Source organism: Pristiophorus japonicus, chromosome 4, assembly GCF_044704955.1.
Source record: "Pristiophorus japonicus isolate sPriJap1 chromosome 4, sPriJap1.hap1, whole genome shotgun sequence".
Classification (NCBI taxonomy): Eukaryota; Metazoa; Chordata; class Chondrichthyes; family Pristiophoridae; genus Pristiophorus; species Pristiophorus japonicus.
In genome coordinates this window covers 60,213,482-60,235,183 of record NC_091980.1, presented here as the reverse complement: position 1 = coordinate 60,235,183, position 21,702 = coordinate 60,213,482, and the positions used below count along the sequence as shown (strand labels likewise).

General features: G+C 42.5%; 1 protein-coding gene across 2 annotated transcripts in view; it reads right to left on the bottom strand.

Moving 5' to 3' along the window:
• The window catches only part of tgfbi (transforming growth factor, beta-induced), a 73,669-nt gene that overhangs the window by 51,191 nt on the left and 776 nt on the right, over nt 1-21,702 (bottom strand). The window lies entirely within an intron of this gene.

The window sequence follows — 21,702 nt, the reverse complement described above, 5'->3', positions numbered from 1 at the left end:
GACTTATTCTAAGTAACTACAGTACCTGTTACTTCTATAGGTTGCAAGGTAATGGGCCTTTTCAATATTTCAGTGTTTGACACAAAATAGCTGCTATTTTAAAGTAAGAGTATATCATCCTATGATGCACAATTTGGCCACCAGGTTCTGACAAATCCCTCAATATGCTTTCTGAAATGTTTTTCATCTCCATTTTTTCCCAGTAACTGAAATTTCTAATGTTCAAAATAAGGGTTTATAATAAGTAAAATAGTACAAGAATATGCGTTTCACAATAACATGATTAAATGTATCCAATAAATTGTATTTTATGATTTTTAATGACTTAATTAACATTTTACTTGAAAGCACGCCAAAAAGCCTGGGCTTGGACTTTGTATTTTTGCCCAGAACGGAGCTTTGTGACCTAAATTTGGATGAGATGGCTTCAAAATTCAACTAGTGTTTTATTTTTGCACAGTATGCCTCAAAGACAGAAATGCTCCAAAAGGCACTTCCCAAAAGGCATCAACGCTGTAATTGAAGGCTTTGGCTGAGACTGAGGTCTTCAGCAGGTAAATACTGGGCCCAAATTGGAGGGGACAAGACCTTCTCCTTACATTGGGGGACTTCAAGGCCATTACTGCTACTTCCCAGGGGTTACCTTTCACATGGCAGCTCAATGATGTGATGGCAAGTGAGACAGGTGTGTGGGAAATCCTCTGGGGTCTCAAGGCTCCGCTGCCATTTGCATATGCTAGGTGATGAAGGTGTGGCCAGAGATCATAGGACTGAGGTAATGTAGATAATGTAGAAATATGGGCCTGGATTTTCCGGTCGGTTGCGTTATTTTCTTCGGCCCAACATCAGCATAACTGGCACAAAAGATCATGGAATTTTGTTCAGTGCAACTCGAATTTCTGCGATATTTTGTGCTAGTTTTAAAAACATCACACTAGAAGCCCACAAAACTGGCTATGCCACCAAGATGAATTAATCACCGCTGGCAGTTTCTGCTCATTGCGCTCATTTGCAGGCCTTCGAGGAGGCTCTAACAATTAAGCTGGACTTTTTTGGCGCAAAAACACTAATACGTACGTTTTGAAAGGTTTCAAATGATTTTTTTTTAATTACTAAGGAACTGACGACTGTGCCCCAATATAACTAGCAAATGGTTTTGCAAATCTTTTAAAAGTTTTTTTTAAGTCATTTAAAATGGGGTGGATTCAAAATGCATATTTTTTGTAGCAAACCCCATTTTCAGCTGTATTAATCAAACTATACCAAGTTACCATTCTTAAATATATCATGGAATATTTTTTAAAGCAAATTTTTTCTACAAAAATTTTATGTTTTATAATGCTGCCCAATTGTGCTGGTTCATGGCAGATTTTGCATTCGGCGATATGCAAATGAATTTGAGCAGAAACTCAGAGAAAAAAGACACTTTTCAAAACAGGGACAATTTAGGTCAGAATTGGCGATTGCGTCCAAAACAGAAACTTTACCCCAGGATATTTAGGACAAACCCTTCTTTTTACAGAAAAAGGGAGCAGACTCATTCACACACTGATTACCTGATTATATTTTTTCTCATCTAGGAGGAATTTGTGCCCTGAGCCATTTCCTTCACTCTTGATGAATGTTCATTATTTCCACAAGTTGTTGTAACTTTTCAGCTTCCTCTGGGAATGTGCTCCAAGCAGTCCTTCTCAAGGAGGGATTTCTTCTTCCTCTGTGCGCATCTAATGTTTCTTGGAATGTTTTTGCTTAGTTTTCTAAATAATTCTACTCAGAAGCAGCATTACTTAGTTGAGTTATTTTTACTCTCTGAAATAGTTTCCTATTCTGTGCTGTTGCCACTCACATAAATAGAATACAGAGCTGTGGTGTTTGTTAAAGTCCAATTTATTTCCTGATAGAAAGGCTACTCATGTTTCAGTGAAACAGAACTTTGATTTATTCACTTGTTATGATTAATTTAGCAGCACAATTTCCTGATCTCCAAAATTTGACTCAGATTCTACAGTGTATTTTAATCTGAATTCACACTGCAGCAGACCAACAGGCACATTCTTGAGACTTGCAAACTAAAATATAATTTCCATTCTCAGAGAAAGTGTTTTGAACTTGGAATACTGTACACCATAGAACTATAAAACTTCACAGCATAGAAGGAGGCTAGTCAGCCACCATGTTTCTGTTGGCTCTGTACTCAACTAATCCAAACCAAATTCTATGGCCCTGCTCCCTCCCTCCCATAGCCTGTGTCTACCTCTGCTTCAAATGTTTATTTACTCTCCCGTAAAAGATGCAATGGTCTCTGTCTAAATGACTGCCTGTGGCAAATTATTTCACACTCTAACAGCTCTCCCTATAAAATACATTTCTCCAAACTCTCTCCTCACTCAATTTTAAGTTGATCCCTCATGTCCGATCCTAACCACAATAAATAGTCTCTCACTATTTGCTGTATTGAAACCCTTCATAATTTTGAAACCCTTTATTAAATCTTATCTTGGCCTTCTCTGTTCCAATGGAAGTAGTCCTAATGAGTCTCATAATTATAGTTTCTTACCCCGGTATCATCTTGATATATTGATTTGTATGCTCTCTTTAATGCACTTCCTATAATGGGGTGCCCAGAACGGCACACAATACTTTCTTTCAACTGTGGCCTAAATGTTGCCCTATACACATTTATCAATATGACTTTACTCTAGCATATCGATCCCTCTGAAAATATCACACTTCAAAGTGGCACAGATGCAAAATTTGTGTCATTCTTGGCCCAACTATCATATTCCTAAAACAAATTATAACTGATAAGGTATGGAATGTACCAGGGAAAAAATATTAAAAAGAAAAGCATTTAAACTCTAATGAACTCAGGATGTTCTTGTTCACAGCAATTAGTCTATATCATTTTAAAGTATAGGCAGGATGAACCACAGTTTAAAATAATACATTGTGCATTACTTGCTATAATGCTCCTGTCCTGGTGGATAGAGAGCCAATACAGATCAGCAAAACTAGGAATGGATGGACAAACAGGACCTGATTAATGCAGCAGAGTTTTGGAGATGGAGGTTGGGAGGCCAGTAAAGATAGCATTGTACTAGTTGAGTCTGGAGGTGATGAAGGCACTAATAAGAGCTTCATCTGTGAAGACACAGAGCTAGTGGCAGAGGTGGGCAAAGGTGCAGAAGTGGAATTAAGTGGTGTTTGTGATGGAGGGAATATGGTTTCTGAATCTCAGCTCAGGGTCAAACAAATTGCCTAGTTGAGCTTAAGGCAGTGGCTGGGAAAGCAAAATGGAATCAGTTGAAAAGGAGTAAATTTTGAGACAAGAAATGTTTTCTCATGTGGAGTTGGAGGAAATTAAGACTTATTCGACTCTGGATGTTGGATAAGCAGTCTAACAGTACCAAAGCAGTAAAACAAGCATAAAATAGAACCAAAATCAAATAATAGCTAGTACATACTACCTTTGGTGTTTATCTTCCAAAGGTCTTCGGGAGACCCACAATCTACACCTGCTGTCAGCAGACAAATAGTTCCTGTCAGAGAAGAATTGTGTGGGATTCCCTGGCTTGCTGCCCCCTCAGATCACAGTGTACTGCAGTAATTGTGAGGAACAGTAACCTGGCAGATTGGGATTCCACCCAGAATGCACATCCCTCCTTCCCCACCCCCCCACCCCCACCCCCAACTGTCACCAGAATCGCACTGCATATCAAGTAAGTAAAAAACTTTAAAAACATTTATTAAAAACCACATAGGAATCGTGAGTGTTAGCAATGCTAATAAAATGTGCCCTGGAGTGATTTAATGCAATACAGTATTGTCATCTAACGATCTGATATAGAACCACAGTTTAGGACAGTGAGAGCTTTTATGATGAAACCATTTTCTAAAAGCATGTCCTACGCAACAGGAATACATTTGATAGCTGAATATATCTAAGAAAATAGACAGAAAACTGGACAGTAGTGAGCACCCAGTCAGTGCCTCTATTGAAGAACGTTTGCCAGCTCCTCCAACAGCTCAAAAAGTATATCCACTGAATAGCTGCACCATTCAATCCAGAAAAGTCTCAGGATTGATACCCAGTCTGAGTCCAGTTAGCTGATCATAACTGAGGTGGTGGAATGATGCAATAATTAGCTTCAGCACTCTGAGTTAAACTGGAGATAAATCAGCCAGAACTCCTGCTGGGAGGTGCATGTGTGTACATGTCAAGAAACAGCAGGATTGGGCTCTGATGTAACACTCCTTGTGATTGACCAGCCTGTTGACACTGCCAAAATACACATGAATAAAGCTATTTGTTGGGGGGAAGGCTGCTGTATATGGAACAGGAACCTTTCAAGAAGCATTCAGGGAGTGAAAAATTGGCGAAAAAAAAGTTGACTAGGGCCAAAATATTTTCTGGCCCAGACAGCCATTGCTGGGTTGCATATTCAAACTGCAATGATTGTTCTTGAATCAATTTCCGTTTGAGTACGACACTTTGGGGCCCATCTACAGCTCTGCACGGCATGGATGCCTGCTTCATGCTGTCACACACCAGGCTATAAATGAGGTGGAGCTGGTGGAATTTCAGGGTGACCCCAGGAGAAATGCTCACATTGAGTGGAAGAAGCACCCGCCCCTGCTCTGTTGGAAGTTCACGATTCAGGAACAAGAGTCCACAACCCAATGGGAACAGGTTCTGCACCAATTTTCTTCCCCTCTACTCCAAGGTTGCCACATGTTTGGCCCATTACGGAACAAACTATCCAGGCTCAATTCTTTTCCTGGACAGTGTAGTTCAGCTTGTGGCGATTAGCATAGATGCCCTTAAGGAAAAGCCAGATATATACTTGAGGAAGAAAGGAATAGAAAATATGCTGATAGGGTGAGATGAATTAGCATGGGAGGAGATTCGTGAAGAGCATAAACACTGGCATAGACCAGTTGGATCAAATGGCCTGTTTCTGTGCTGTAATTTCTATGTCCAGAACTGTGTCAGCTGTGGCTCAGTGGTTAGCACCCTTGCGTCTGAGTCAGAAGGTTGTGGGTTCAAGTCCAACTCCAGGGATTTGAGCACATAAATCTCGGCTGACACTCCAGTGCAGTGCTGAGGGAATCATCATCATCATCATAGCGGTCCCTCGAATGAGGATGACTTGCTGCCACATGAGTTCACAGATGTTTCAGTGAAGGAACCGATGTTCCAGTCCTGAACTCCAATTGAGGGGGTGGAAGATGCCTATGCCGAGGGAATGCTGCACTATCGGCAGTGCTTTCTTTCGGATGAGACGTTAAATTAGAGAAGACTGAGGGGTGACTTGATAGAGGTCTTTAAGATTATGAAAGGGTTTGATACGAAAGACATAGAGAAGACGTTTCCACTTGCGGGTGAAACCAGAACTAGGTGCCACAAATGTAAGATAGTCACTACTAAATCCAATAAGGAATTCAGGAGAAATGTCTTTACCCACAGAGTGGTTAGAATGTGGAACTCACTACCACAAGGAGCAATTGAGCACATAGCATGGATGCATTTAACAAAAAGCTAGATAACCACATGATGGAGCAAGGAATAGAGGGATATGTTGAAAGAGTTAAATGAAGAGGCGTGGGGGGAGCCTCATGTGGAGTATAAACACTGGCATGGACCTGTTGGGCTGAATGGCTGGTTTCTGTGCTGTAAATACTATGTAATACTATGTAACATGGAGTCTGTATGGATTTGGCTTAATGGGTAAAATAGCCTTTCTCACTTGGACTTCTTAGGGGGAATTTTAACATGTGGGAGTGGGTGCAGGTGAGCGGTTAAATGGACAAAAATTCCGAGCGCTTCTGGAAGCCAACTCCAATCTGCTGACTTCTGGGTTTTACTGAGGCGGGATAAGGGGTGGGCAGCCAACCCACTCCCAGTAGGAGGCATCTTAAACATGGAAGCCTCGGATTTAACCTGCTTTGCAGGTTTAACTGTGGCTGGTTAGGTTTCCCGAACTTCGTAGCTGGAGCGAGGCGACGACAGCCTTGGGGAGCACTCCTTGTGGGCCAGGAGGAGCAGGAGTGCTTCCCCATGCCCCCCCCCCCCCCGACCGGTCCCTCAAGTTTCCCCACCAACAGCTGCCCCATACAAATCCCTCCCCCGTAATTGTCCCTTTCCCGGGGTTGAGGATTGGAACCCCCTTCGGGATTGGACACTCTCTGGAGTTGGGGATCAGACCCTCTTTCGGGATCAGACTCCCCGGGGTTGGGGATCGGATCCCTCTGGGGTCAGGGATAGGACTCTCCCTGGGATTGGGAATCAGACCCTCCCAGAATCAGACCACCCCCCACATCCACAACCCCTCGGGATCGGGGATTGGACCTTTATGGTCCTGTGGCCTCCTCCGGAGTGCTCCGCGCCCAACTTGAAGCCAAGCCACCTGAAACTCTGCCCGCAACGCAACCCAACCCAGTAAATATCCAGCCCATTATTTCTTAAATTTTGAATGCGATTAACAAAGTTAATTCAGACTAATTGCTCACAAGGGAGACAAATGAATAATTGGGAAAATCAATTAAAGCTTTCAATGATAGGTTAATAGACTTATGGAATAAGTTACCAGAGAAGACTTTTGAAGCAGGCATTACAAATACGTTCAAAAGGTAATTGCATGCATTTTTGCAAGGGGGAGATACTGTGTTATATATTGAGAGGATGGGGCTGATTTAACAAAAATGGATAGGTTTCTGCAGTCTAATGACCTTTCGTTATTTCTAAAATGTCTCATATTCTTACAATCTACTGGACATTAAATTCGATCTTTAATAATAGAGATTATTTGCCAAGTTTTTGTCATTTACAGTGCAACACCACCCTAATTTCCAATTGCCTGCACTTAAGCCAGCTATCTTTGTTAAAGCCAGAAGCACAAGATATGCTGCAGCTGCACCTCAGAATCCTGAGTCAATCAAAAAGTCCATACACAGTGCTATGATACTTCAAACACTGCTTCTGTTCTCTGTACAGCTCTCTCTTAAACAGTGGGGGTTGTTACATTTGACTTGATTGATTATGCAAAACGGGCGATAGCAAATCAGCTGCCCGTTTTACACTCCACCCAATATTCTTTTCCATTGGAAACGCAAGCTCTGTCTTCTTTTAACCAATTTTGCAAATGGGTCCGGATATGAGTGCAGAAGGCTCATTCACTATTGAAAGGAGGCCTGCGCTCATTTCAGGCGCTGCCATTGGCGCCTAAAAAAGGGCCTGCCAGGCACATGTGTAAATTGGGCCTTTCCACTGCAAAATCTGCAGAGGTAATTATATTGAATTTCTACCCTCCCCACTACCCCCAATGATCTCTCAGAACACTGACCTTTGTATACAGAAATTTAAATTTGGAATAAACCATTACTTGCCAAACTAAGGTTACTGAAACAAATGTTAGTCCATTAGCCAGTTTTTGATGCCCATAATTCATTTATATTCCTGGAAGCTAACAATGTAAAATGTGTTACATTCAAACCTGGCTAGTATGCCATTTGAAATACCACAACAGGAGAGAATCTCATAACTTTGGCTACAGCAAAGCACAAGGGAGTTCTCAGCGTTCCGAGAATCATATACTAATGACCCCAAACACCGGGGAATAAGGATATTTGCTAAATGTGAAACATTCTGACTCAATAAACAAGCAGCTGCGGTTGCTATCATCGGTTTCTCCGTACTGATCACTGTCTCCCGACACAGGATTTATCAAATCTTGTCTTCTTGGCCACTCTGGGTTCCTGTAGTGAGGCTTCATTTCTGTGGGCTGTACAGACTTCCCATTCCTAGTCAAAGTTTCCTTAGCCTTAGTTTTCATTTATGAATTATATGGGCCTAACATTCCGGCCTTGACGGGTCTGTACGATTTCTCTTGACAGATCCTCCGCATCCCCGGGAGAAGGACATCCGCGCGGGAGAGATTGGGCTATTTGCCCAACTCATGCCCAGCGAATGTCCTTCAAATTTTTGTGGCTGTTGAAAGCAGGTGCATAGCCTACTTTTATCAATTAAGAGTTTTAAAACATATAAAAATGAAATTTAAATACACATTTTTATCATAAAAACCCTGTCCATTAAGTTTATTTTTAATCCTATTAAAACACATCTAAAAATCGGCGAAAATATTGACAGCATCGGCATAAACCTTTTGGACTTTAAATTTTAGACATTGCTTTTTCATATTTCAAAAGAGCTGACAGCATGACTTGTGACCGGCTGAAGCATGTTCCGCAGGAATACACATCAGGTGGGCGGGGATAGTCTGGGATGGTTGAAAGCAGATGAAGGACCCTTTTGTCATAGAATGGGAACCCATCAGTGAGAGATCAGGTAAACTGTCAGTGCTCAAGCCATCGAAATGACTGAGAGCCCTGGAGCGCGGGAACCTCAGTACAAAGGAAGCTATTTGGCCACCCAGACTCGTGGAGCCTTTATCCCCAGGAACAGCCCAGTAACAAAGGCACAGGTTGAAGATGTGATTCATTGCTTTTAGTTGGACTGCCTCAGGCAAAGGACTGGTTTTAAATGTGAGAATTCGGAAGGATTTTTCAGGTTTAAGAGACGGCAGTTTGCAGCCATCTCTTTCTCTCTCCTCTTCTATGCTTGCTTGTTTCGTTCAATGCACTCGAGAACTGAGCACTCCATCTGGGACAGAGAGAAGAAACCACCATCTACGAGCAAAGAGAGCCTCGCTATTTTCGACTGGGAAGCTGACCTTGAGACTGGACTTGGAAACCACAGATTGGTACGAAACCAAAAGATACGCCTCATCGGGAGAAGCAGCAAGTAAGCCAAAGGGGTAACTGGTGAGCATTATCCCAGCCCACACATCCTTTAGACCACCGCATTGTGTGAAGGGGTGTTGTGTGTCCCAACCAAGCCTTAGGGGTTTAATTGGGAGGTTTCTGCGTGGATCATAAGCATACACACAGTCTGTTGGACAGATTCGGTGGTGCCGTATTGAGCCAAGCAGGGGTGTTTTAGTCATGGGTACTTCGTGATAGGGGCTTGTTCAGACAGGCCAGTGTTGTGTGTTGTACTGTGTTTGTTTGTTTTACACCACCAGAGTGTGTTTGACTGCGAGCAGATGTGTGCTTTAACTTGAATAAAAGTATTGTGACGGTTGAGACTGAAAGATCTGTCTGGAACTGTATATTCTGTTCATTATTATAATTCCCTGGGTCTAGAACTGTTGTAAGGGGGATGATTCGAAACCACCAAGGGCAAAACCACTTACACACATTAAAAAAAAATGCAAAAAATATATTTTTTTTCTAAAAAATGTAAAATTACATTTAATTTAAATTAATTTTAAATATATGAGGTGTTTTATTTATTTATTGTGCTGTGTTTTGGTGTTTTAGGGGCTTTTTAGGAATTGGAACTTGTACAAATGGAGTTCCTATTTTTATCAATGAGAATACTGCATCATGGTTGTCCAGGCCCACATGACTCGAGCTTGGAATTACTTGCCTGAAAGGTATCTTCCCATGCGCTGTGCAGCAAATCTATGCCTCCGAGACTACCAGGTACTGTTGTAGATTTTTTGGGGGGGGTCGGATGTGTTATTACGAACATATTAATAAGATGGGATTTAACGTCTCATTCGAAAGATGGCACCTCCAAATGTGCATTACACAAAAGTTGGGTCCACTTGATGAATAAGTATCATATCCAACAGGTCATTGACATGGATTCTTTATTTACATGTTGCAAGTAAATGCTCGAGTAGATTACAGAGATGGGGAAGGGCGAGGCCATGGAGGGATTTGAAAATAAGGATGAGAATTTTGAAATCGAGGTGTTGCTTAACCGGAAGCCAATGTAGGTCAGAGAGCGCAGGGGTGATGGGTGAGCGGGACTTGGTGCGAGTTAGGATACGGGCAGCCGAGTTTTGGATCACCTCTAGTTTACATAGGGTGATTGCGGGAGGCCAGCCAGGAGTGCGTTGGAATAGTCAAGTCGAGAGGTAACAAATGCATGGATGAGGGTTTCAACAGCAGATGAGCTGACACAAGGGCAGAGACAGGCAATGTTACGGAGATGAAAATAGGTGGTCTTAGTTATGCTGCGGTCGAAAGCTCATTTGAGGGTCAAATGTGACACCAAGGTTGCAAACAGCCTGATTCAGCCTCAGACAGAAGTTGGGAAGAGGGATGGAGTCAGTGGCTAGGGAACGGAGCTTGTGGCGGGGACAGAAAACAATGGCTTCGGTCTTCCCGATATTCAATTGGAGAAAAGTTCTGCTCATCCAGAACTGGATGTCGGACAAGCAGTCTGACAATTTAGAAAACGTAGAGGGGTCGAGAGAAGTGATATTGAGGTAGAGCTGGGTATCATCAGTGTACATGTGGAAACTGATGCTGTGTTTTTGGAAATAGGATTGGACCAGGGATAGATCCTTGGGGGACACCAGAGGTAACGTTACGGGAGCGGGAAGAGAAGCCGTTGCAGGTGATTCTCTGGCTATAGTTAGATGGATATGAATGGAACCAGGAGAGTGCAGTCCCACCCAGCTGGATGACAGTGGAGAGGCATTGGAGAAGGATAGAGTGGTCAACCGTCTCAAAGGCTACAGACAAGTCAAGAAGGATGAGGAGGGATAGTTTGCCTTTGTCAAAGGCACGTGGGGCTAGAACCTCCACTTTTTTTGCATGCTTAACGCTCATTTTACTGCTGAAATGACATATAAAGCCAATATATCGCCCATTTTGGCACAAAATGGAAACTGGTGGGCATTTTTCAGAAACTTATTGCCGATCATTACTTTCCCCATGTGCTTAACACCGGGAAAAAATATTGCTGCGCGCCCACTTTTTTGGGGTGGAATCAGCAGAATGGGCGAATTCAACGCCCATAATATCGCCCAGCGTTACTTTCCACATGGATTTAACGCCGAGATTCAATATTAACGCCCGCCCACTTTTTTTTGTCGTAAAGAGCATATTTACCGAAACTAGCGGCCATGAGATCGCCCTGCGTCAATTTCACCACCGCACACGCATATCGCCCACAATATCGCTCGCCCAAAAAAAAGCCCAGAAAAAGTGGAACTAACCGGAACAAATCACAGCGTTATGGACGCCATGTTCTAGGTCACATGTCGTGTCCTTTAAAAGATCGCTATGCTTCAATCTCGGCGAAGTTTGATGTGCTCTGCAGGTCGTTGGAGTTGATTGAACATCTGTAAAAACATCTTGACCATACAGTGACCGATTGGAATTAAAGAGGTGTCTTCATAAGGGCATTCCTTGTTTGAGACAAATCGGTGGAAAACAGAGAGCTACTGCAATGGGGCCTGTCCTTTCTCACCCTCTCTTGGTGACCAATTACATGCAGCAGACTCGACATCGCCAAAGGAACACTCCATTGCATTATGTGCCCAATGTAATATGTGATAGCCAGATGAGGAGCACCAGACTTTACAGCCTCTGCAAGTACAAGGAGAAGCATTCTTACCTCGACTTGCCCGACACGATCTGCCTTCGGAGACTGCGCTTCCACAAAGAGGTTATCACTGAGGCATGCCAGCTGATAAGGGCAGATCTGCAGCTTGCCAGCACCATCAGTACTGCACTGTCCAACGAGGTCAAAGTCACTGCGGCACTGTCGTTCTACGCCTTGGGTTCTTTTCAGGCCAAAGCTGGAGACATTTGAGGACTTTCTCAGCATGCCACACATCGCTGCATTAAACAGGTCACTGAAGCCCTGTACACAAGCAGGAGGGAATTGATCAGCTTCCCTATGACCAGGGAGGCACAGAGTGAGAGGGCTCGAGGAATCTCCAGAATTTCAAACTTCCCCAAGGTTCAGGGAGCAATAGACTGTACGCACATCGCGATGCGGGCACCTTTTCAGGATGCAGAGGTTTTCAGGAACCGCAAGGGATTCCACTCCCTGAATGTCCAACTGGTTGTCAACCACCAGGAAATTATACTGGCAGTGAATGCTCAATTTCCGGGCAGCATCCATGATGCTCACATCCTGCCTGAGAGCACTGTATCTGACTTGTTTAACAATGAGCCACAAGATCAATGCTGGATGCTTGGTGACAAAGGATATGGCCTCACCACCTGGCTGAATACCGCCCCCCCTTGCATGATATCCACACCGAAGCCAAAAGGCGATACAACGAGAGCCACAGAGCAACTCGCAATATCGTGGAGAAAACCATTGGAGTGCTGAAGCAGCGCTTTGGATGCCTGGACCACTCAGGACACGAGCTCCAATGCCACCCTGAGCAGGTAGCTAAATTCATGGTGGTGCGCTCCATGCTGCACAACTTGGCTATCAGGAGGGGACAAGAATTGCCTGATGAGTCTGACAGTCCACCTCACCAGAGAGAGGAAGAGGAGAACGAGGAGGCGAACGCTGACATCGGCCCAGACAATCAGGCTGATGTTGAAGCCATGCCCCCGCCCCGCTATAGACCGCATGAAAGGGCCCATGGTGGCATAATAGCTGCAAGAGTCTTACGTCAGGAACTCATCAATGATCACTTTGCCTGAAAGAACGTTGGTGTTATTTACAAGGTTGACACACTGCTGGGTGTGCAAGTCAAACTTCAATGGTGGGCATCACCTTGGTGACAATTAAAGTTTAAGTTGATTGAAGTTAAGTGTGATTATACCCTTTGATGTAAAGGAATCACCAGCGTGTAATGGTGCAGGTATCTGAGCCAATGCGCTACAAGGTTTTGTTAAATAAAAAACATTTAAACTGAATATTAGTCTGAAATCCACCTCCCCCCTTGCTTCTCCTCCCCACCTCTACCCCTTACCCTCCTGACTTCAAGCCACCTGGCCGAGGAGGTCCTCAGGTGATATTTCATTCAGAGGGGGTGGCGGGGGGCAGGGGGGGGGGTGACGGCTGAAACGCTGCTTGGACCGATACGGGAGAGGACGGTCCCGAGGTGGGAATGTGCTCCGAGCCAGAAGCAAGATGTTGCTGCTGGCTCTCATGCGTGGTTGGCAATGGGGGTGCGGCACCTTGGGATGCAGTGTAGTGCTTCGGGACCACTGGGAGCGCTCTGCCACCAATGTTCCTGGCTACCAGCTCCTGGACCTCCTCCATCCCTTCCATGTTACATCTTATTTGTTGGACAAAAACTGAGTGGCAACTATGTTCTTGTTGCTTAGTAGGCTTTTTGCTGCTGGTGAATCTCCCTTGTGCCTCCCACAACAGCCAGACAAGCACACACCACAGCCACACACACTTTCAGTGCCTCTGAGCTCCCTCTCTCTCTGTCTCCTCTTCTGCGCATGTCATGATGACCCTTGACCTCCTGAATCATGGGAATTGAGCGTTGCCATGCCGTTGCTAAGGACGACCACACTTTACGGCAGAGGGTCATAAATCATTTGATATCGCTCGCGGTAACGCTCATTTTCAAAAATGGAAACTAGGTATTTTGAGAATGGACGAGAAGCCGGCGATCTGAAAACCCTTTTTTAATGCCCACACTGGAAATAACACCCATTTCTGGGCGATAAGCAAAAAAGTGGAGGTTCTAGCCCAAAGGATGTTACTCCCTAGAAAATGACAAAAAAATTCTCTTAGACTCTATATATAAAACAAATTTCCAATCCAGAGTTATCCTTGATGCTGCTTTAACCAAAAATTATGCAGTAGAAATTCACCTTGGACAGAGTACAAATAGACGCCGGTTATACACCCCACCATGTATAGAATTCCATTGACTGCAATGGAACTGGTGTATAACAGGCGCCCAATACCATACCGCACATATTGCGCTACCACCCAAGATTAATTTCTCGTCGATTATATGTTATACATGGACCAGAAATCCTTCCTTCTGAGGCAAGTCACATTTTAAAGCATTATCTAAGCATGACATAAGCCACCATTAAACAATACAACAAAGTACTTAAAAGGAAAAAAAAAGCTTGCAGTATCTATCATGTAATCAAAGTGAGTTATGTTTATAGCTGGTAATTACTTAGCAACGAATTTCCAACCACTACCACTCACTCATGGAACCAATCTGCAGACAGGTCTGCAGCCATACCACCAGTCCAAGAATCTTGTACTGATGAATGGTCTTACAGGATATACAAATACAATAATTGACTCTTAAGTCTTTGCTTTGAAGATTGTTGCAATATGTTACCCATTAAAAAGGAAAGAAAGGCTTGCATTTATATAGCAACTTTCACAACCTCAAGATGTCCCAAAGCACTTTTTGAAGTACAGCTTCTGTTGTAATGTAGGAAACGCAGCAGCTAATTTGCGCACAGCAAGGTCCCATAAACAGCAATGATATAATGACCAGATTATCTGTTTTTAGGTGTTGGTTGAGGGATAAATATTGATCAGGACACCAGGGAGAACTCCTGTGCACTTCAAGTGGCAAAGCTAGGAGTTGGTCTGGCTTTCATACATTAGATTATATTATACAAATACAGCAAAATATTATCAACCGTGACTACTGAATCCACAGTTTTTATTGAATTTCATCATTTTTCTAATTTCACAGCAACAATTGAGGATAGGAAGATATGTGTAACATATATTTAGATACCAAAGTATGATTTTTTCATAATTGAAAGCTCAGCATCACTGACAATAAAGAGATAGTTTTAGGTCAGTTCCATATAGTCTGTTTCGCTGTTTCTAATCTGAGTTTCTTGGTTAACCATAGCAGACATTATCATTATACATAAAAGTTAACTACAATTTTGTTGAACAGTGCCTCACACTAGATGATAGTACCAGACAGCCTTTCATAATTTTCAGAAGCGGACATATTATGCAGAGTGCATGCAAGTGTGTAGGAGTTATATACACTTTCTCAGGCATAAATGACTATTGAGAAGGATCTGTACATCACAGAGAATTATCAAGCAGTTTGCTTTGTTCACGGAAGCCTTGTTATGGGATAGACACAAATATCCAGTTCAGATAACAAGGGGATGCTATTATTAAATCTCTGATTTATGCTAATGTACAAATAGATGTAAGGCAATGTGAGTCAACTCCCATAAAAGTAGGACTCAGATTGCCTAAGGGTTAGTGATGCTACTGATCTGGGAAATATCTATTGCAAACCTGACTTTGTACAGTGGGTATATGAGGCCCAGATCAGTCTTGGCAATGTTGGTCCCCATGTTCTAATCACCCACCAACACTCACAATTTTGACTCACACATAAAGAATGGACACTTTGCTGAAGTACTGGATAGATAACTGCACCCAATTAGCCAAAACAATTACCTGCTGTGAATCATTATTTCAAAAGAGGTGGAAATTATAACACTGTGGGGGCGAAATTCAGTACTGCCGCATTTGGGGGCGGTACCATCAGCAAGGCGGGACTTCCTGTACCAGGTGTGGAAGTCCCACCCAGGCAGCTAAATTGGGCTTACCGCCCCTGAGAGGAAGTGGAGTGCAATGACACGTGCTCCATTCCTCTCAGGGGCGGGACTTGGGTGCTAAGCGTGGGAATTTTTCGCTGCTATGCAGAGAGCCACGTAGTGCTGGTGGGAGCACAGGGCCCTCTCCTTCCGTTAAAGGGGAAGGCACGCTGCTGACTCTGCATCAGGGAGAAGGGGCCAACACTACACCATTGGGGAACAGGGTGCCATGGCAGTAGCCCCGCACAGAAACAGAGTGCCGTGCTGCAACTTAGTGCAATGGATGAGAAGAGAGCAAGGCGCGACCGGTAAGTCGGCCATTTTTAAAAATGTCAGCGCCGCACCTCCACTTTAATTTTCGCCCTGCGAGTGGACAGGGTGCTCCTGAATTTTTGCGCTGGGCGAAAACGGGTCGTTGTGCACGGTGATGATTTGTCCGGGGCGCAACCAGCAGGAGCCCAAACTCCAGGCGGGAAGTCATTTGCGCCCAGTTAACGCCTCCCATGGGCGCTAATGGGAGGCGCAAACAATGCAAATTTCTCCCCCTAAGAAGAAAGATCATCAGTGAAGGACATTGAAATAGAAGAACGGCCTGAAGGGATTAAAATTCAGAGACAATGAGAAAGGGAGAGGTAAAGGGATTTTAATTATCATCCCTGCCAGTGTGATACCCAAGCTATTTCAAGCTTCAGGCCTTATTTCTATGCTGCTGGCAAACTGCACAATTCCAATGGGCAACTCACTGAAGTGCGTCAGCTTATGGATGGTGTAATATTGGGTGCTTCAGACAACTCATTGGCCCGCAGGTATGTTCTAGGGCGAATGCAAAGTGCAGGAAGGGGTGGGAAGGAGGGGCGAGACTGAGCTGGCAGCAGCCTCCAATTTTCTTGTGGATCCAGGAGAAGCTTTTTTTTAAGGACCACTGATTAGGCTGCTCAAAATCAGAACACATGGATGAGCATTGTGTGGCAAACGCTCCAGTCATTTGTCCATTAAAATTGCAGTTGGGGTCCTAAATACATCATAGGACTACAATTTGCATATTAAAGAAACAGGTGGGTGTTCCAGCTGATGTTCCACCCATGCAAAGTCCCTATTATAAATGGTGGTGGCCGCAGCATCATCATTGATGGGGCGGTAAGTCTACCAACTCCATTTTAAGGCCATTATTGCCATTTTAACATTGATTTCAGCTATTTAAAACAAGAGATGGGTGGGTACAAGAGGGAAAGAAAATATTAGGGGAACCTGATAACTCCATGCTTCATCTGCCCCCCTCCAAAATAAAATCACTGTAAAAATCTTTTGGAACTATTTTCTGAGCAGCTTCGAGTGGTCCCTTTAAGGAGCACAAGAACATATTAACACAAGAAATAGGAGCAGGAGTAGGCCATTTTGCCCCTGAAGCCTGCTCCGCCATTTAATAAGATCATGGCTGATCTGATCATGGGCTCAGCTTCACTTCTTTGCCCGCTCCCCATAATCCTTTATTCCCTTATCACTCAAAAATCTGTCTATCTCCGCCTAAAATATATTCTAGCATCCACAGCTCTCTGGGGCAGAGATTTCTATTGATTTACAATCCTCAGTGAGAAGAAATTCCTCCTCATCTCAGTTTTAAATGGGCAGCCCCTTATTCTGAGACTATGCCACCTAGTTTTAGATTCCCCTGAGTGGAAATATTCTCTATGCATCCACCTTGTTGAGCCCTCTCATTAACTTATATGTTTCGATAAGATCACCTCTCATTCTTCTGAACTTCAATGAGTATAGGCCCAACCTACTCAACCTATCTTCATAAGTCAACCCCCTCATCTCCAGAAACAACCTAGTGAACCTTCTCTGAACAACCTCCAGTGAAAGTATATCCTTCCTTAAATACAGAGACCAAAACTGCATGCAGTACTCTAGGTGTGACTTCACCAATACCTTGTACAGTTGTAGCAGGACTTATCTGCTTTTATACACTATCCCCCTTGCAATAAAGGCCAACATTCCATTTGCCTTTCTGATTATTGCTGTACCTGCATATTAGCTTTTTGTGTTTCGTGCACAAGGACCCCCAGGTCCCTCTGTACTGCAGCACTTTGCAATTTTTCTCCATTTAAATTATAATTTGCTTTTCTATTTTTTTCTGCGAAAGTTGATAACCTCACATTTTCGCACATTATACTACATCTGCCAAAATTTTGCCCACTCATTTAGCCTGTCTATATACCTTTGCATATTTTTTGTGTCCTCCTCACAATTTGCTTTCCCATCCATCTTTGTATCATCAGCAAACTTGGCTACATTACACTCGGTCCCTTCATCCAAGTCATTAATATAGACTGTAAATAGTTGAGGCCCCAGCACTGATCCCTGCGGCACCCCACCATTTAAAGTTTGTTGACCGGAAAATGACCTATTTATCTCGACTCTTTGTTTTCTGTTAGTTAGCCAGTCCTTTATCCATGCTAATATATTACCCCCAACCCTATGAACTTATCTTGTGTAGTAACCTTTTATGTGGCACCTTATCGAATGCCTTCTGGAAATCCAAATACACCAAATACACTGGTTCCCTCTTATCCACCCTCCTCATTACATCCTCAAAGAACTCCAGCAAATTTGTCAAACATTATTTCCCTTTCATAAAACCATGCTGACTCTGCATGATTGAATCATGCTTTTCCAAATGTCCTGCTACTGCTTCCTTAATAATGGACTCCAGCATTTTCCTAACGACATATATTATGTTAACTGATCTATAGTTTTCTGCTTTCTGTCTGCCTCCTTTTTAAAATAGGAGCGTTACATTCAATCCACTTGCACCTCTCCAGAATCCAGGGAATTTTGGTAGATCACAACCAATGCATCCACTATCTCTGCAGCCACTTCTTTTGAGGCCCTCGGATGCAAGCCATTAGTTCCAGGGGACTTGTCCACCTTTAGTCCCATTATTTTACCGAATGCTATTTCTCTAGTGATAGTGATTGTATTAAGTTCCTCCCTCCCTAAAGCCCTTTGATTATCCACTATTGGGATGTTTTTAGTGTCTTCTACCATGAAGACCGATACAAAATATTTGTTCACAGTCTCTGCCATTTCCCTATTCCCCATTATTAATTCCACAGTCTCATCCTTTAGGGGACCAACATTTAGTTTAACCACTCTTTTCCTTTTTATGTACCTGTAGAAACTCTTACTATTTGTTTTTATATTTCATGATCTTCATAATCTATCTTGCCTCTCTTTATCATTTTTTTAGTCATTCTTTGCTGGCTTTTAAAAGTTTCCCAATCCTCTGGCCTCCCACTAGTCTTGACCACATTGTATGCCCTTGTTTTTGATTTGATACCATCCCATATTTCATTCGTTAGCCATGGATGGTTATTCCTTTTATTACAGTCCTTCCTTTTCATTGAGATATCTTTGTTGAGAGTTATGAAATATCTCCTTAAATGTCTGTCATTGTTCATCAACTGTCCCATACTTTAATCTATTTTCCCAGTCCACTTAGCTAACTCTGCCTTCATACCTTTGTAGTCTCCTTTATTTAAGCTTAGGACACTGGTTTGAGATCCAACTTTCTCACCCTCCAACTGAATTTGAAATTCAACCATGTTATGATCGCTCATTCCTAGAGGATCCTTTATTAATCCTATCCCATTGCACAGTATCAGATCTAAGATAGCCTGCTCCCTGGTTCATACCGCAACGTACTGTTCAAAGAAACTTTCCCGGATACACTCTATGAACTCTTCCTCAAGGCTGCCGTTACCAATTTGCTTTGTCCAATCAATATATAGGTTAAAATTGCCCATGATTATTGCCGTTCCTTTTTAACAAGCCTTCATTATTTCTTGATTTGTACTCCGTCCAACAGTGTAGCTACTGTTAGGGGGCCTATAGATTACGGCCATCAGCTATTTTTTGCCCTTATTATTTCTTAGCTCCATCCAAACTGATTCTACATCTTGATCTTCTGAGCCAATATCGTTTCTCACGAACACATTGATCTCATCCTTTATTAACAATAGCCCACCTCCTTTTCCTTTCTGTCTGTCCTTCCGAATTGTCAAATACCCCTGAATATTTAGTTTCCAGCATTGGTCACCTTGCAACCACGTCTCTGTAATGGCTATCAGATCATACCCATTTGTATCTATTTGTACCGTCAACTCATCTATTTTGTTACGAATGCTGTGTGCATTCAAATAAAGAGATTTTAAATTTGTTTTTTTTGTAACTTTTTCCTGCTTTGACCCCACTTCTGATTCATTGGTTAGACTGCGCAATGCCTGATGCCAATGCACAGAGCGCGCATTGTGCATGCATTGTCTATTGGTACATGTAAGTGGTATTGGGGTCCTTCAAACCAATGTATTTTAATACAGTTCCAGCCTGTTTCGGGTGGAAACATTAGCCGCCCATTTCAAGGCCCACCTGAACATTGTGTCAGACAGGCGGGCGATTATTTTTAAATTCTCAACTGCTGACTGTCCCATTTTCCACATAAACATGTTAGGCAGTAGTTGAAAATCTTCCCAAGGAGTGTACCAAATTGTTAACATGAGTAATGAAGACCGAATTTGGTGGGGTGCATGCCTAGTTTAAATGTGGAATCATGAAAGGCACCTTATGGTACTTTGTTTATAAAAAAGCTCACCAATGTTAGCCATTTAAAAAAATGTAAATGGTATAAATGGAAAAGAAATGAGCCAAACGGAAAATTTGTTGTGTATTTATGTGTCTCAGAGCCACACTGTAATAATACACACTGATTAGATTGGTGTACTGGTTGATGTTTCCTTGTGGTGTTTGAAGTGTGCAATGATCGGAGTTCTTATTATTTTTGAAGTATTTCTTCATATAATGTCACCACTTGTCTCATGTTACTTAAGTGTTTTTGTGATGTGATGGCCTTGTTTTGTCGTTCAACTGATTTTTAATTTAATAGATGTTTCCCTTCTTTACAGAGGAGAGTAATAGTGATGTGAATCCGGATCACGGCGTAGGTCATGACAGCTGAAATATTAAAAAGATTATATGACAGTGCTATTATGACACTACTCTAGAGCCCATGGGAACTGTATGAAAGCAAATCCCGCTACCTTTTTTGAATTCTTAAAATAAACACTGTAATAGTGCTCTTAATTTTCCTGCAAAAAATAATTCATATATGTGCCTGTCAAAGAAAGATAGGATACATGAGGAGCTGTGGGACATGATTTATAATCCCGGCAATAGACTATCCTGATGACCCATGACTGATGAAGTCACATACGAGTTATAATTACTCCACGAGTGGATGAAATCATATCACGTGTCTCCTCATCATACATTGTGCTCATACTACATTAGGTAACGTATTGATCAGCATTTTTCTCATTTTATGACATTTGTTCTCAATTATGATGTCACCACATGGATATAAAAAAACTTTCTAATGGTTTTCTATAGAGAATTAGACATTAATTTATAAGTCTGTATGTTAAGGTAAAGTTGTAAAAGACACTGCAGAACCAGGAACAGCTCTCCTTTCCCCATGCAAATATTGTGGGGCAAGCCCACAAGGTTTCTTTTACATTATCTGGATCATATTGATCCAATTTAGGCTTTAATATTCCATGAAATCAGATCTCTTGTCATCATTTTCCTTCTCCAGTTGCCTGCTGATGTGAGTGGTACCATGTGCCTGTGTGGTGCCTGGAGCCAGACCTCACTCGAAAACTTTCAGCTCCAGCAACAAAGGAAGATTTGTCAAAATTGCACACAGCATGTCACTTACCGCAGCTTCCTGTACTTGTCCCAAATGCACAGCCCTCTTAGGTGCTGAGATATTTCATCCAAAAGCTTTTACAGCCAATAATCATTTCCTCTACAGAAATTCCATTCTGTTACTTATTGCATTTTTATTATAACTGTGCTGACTATATCCAGACAGTGGAGAATTGAAACCTTTTTTATTACCTGTCAGAGGAAATGAGACCTCACTAGTCAAAACATATATTTCACCATCAACCATCAATTTTGTAATTTACCTGTACTGGTGCAGTTCTGACTAAGAACTTACACTTGTAATTTAAAGTTAAGCCCTGGTGAAGTGCAATATTGCCAATTTTATTTTGGGCAGGTCAATTATAAATGTATGTTTCTTTCATCATGCATTAATACAATTTGAAGCCAAATACTTAAAAGAAACTAGGTTATTCACATATTCACAGTGAAAAAACTTTAACAGAATAATCAAAATAATGATTTCTGAACTTTTTTTCGGCTACTTTCACTGCGAACTTGTGATTATAAACCAACAATATATAATTCTGCTAC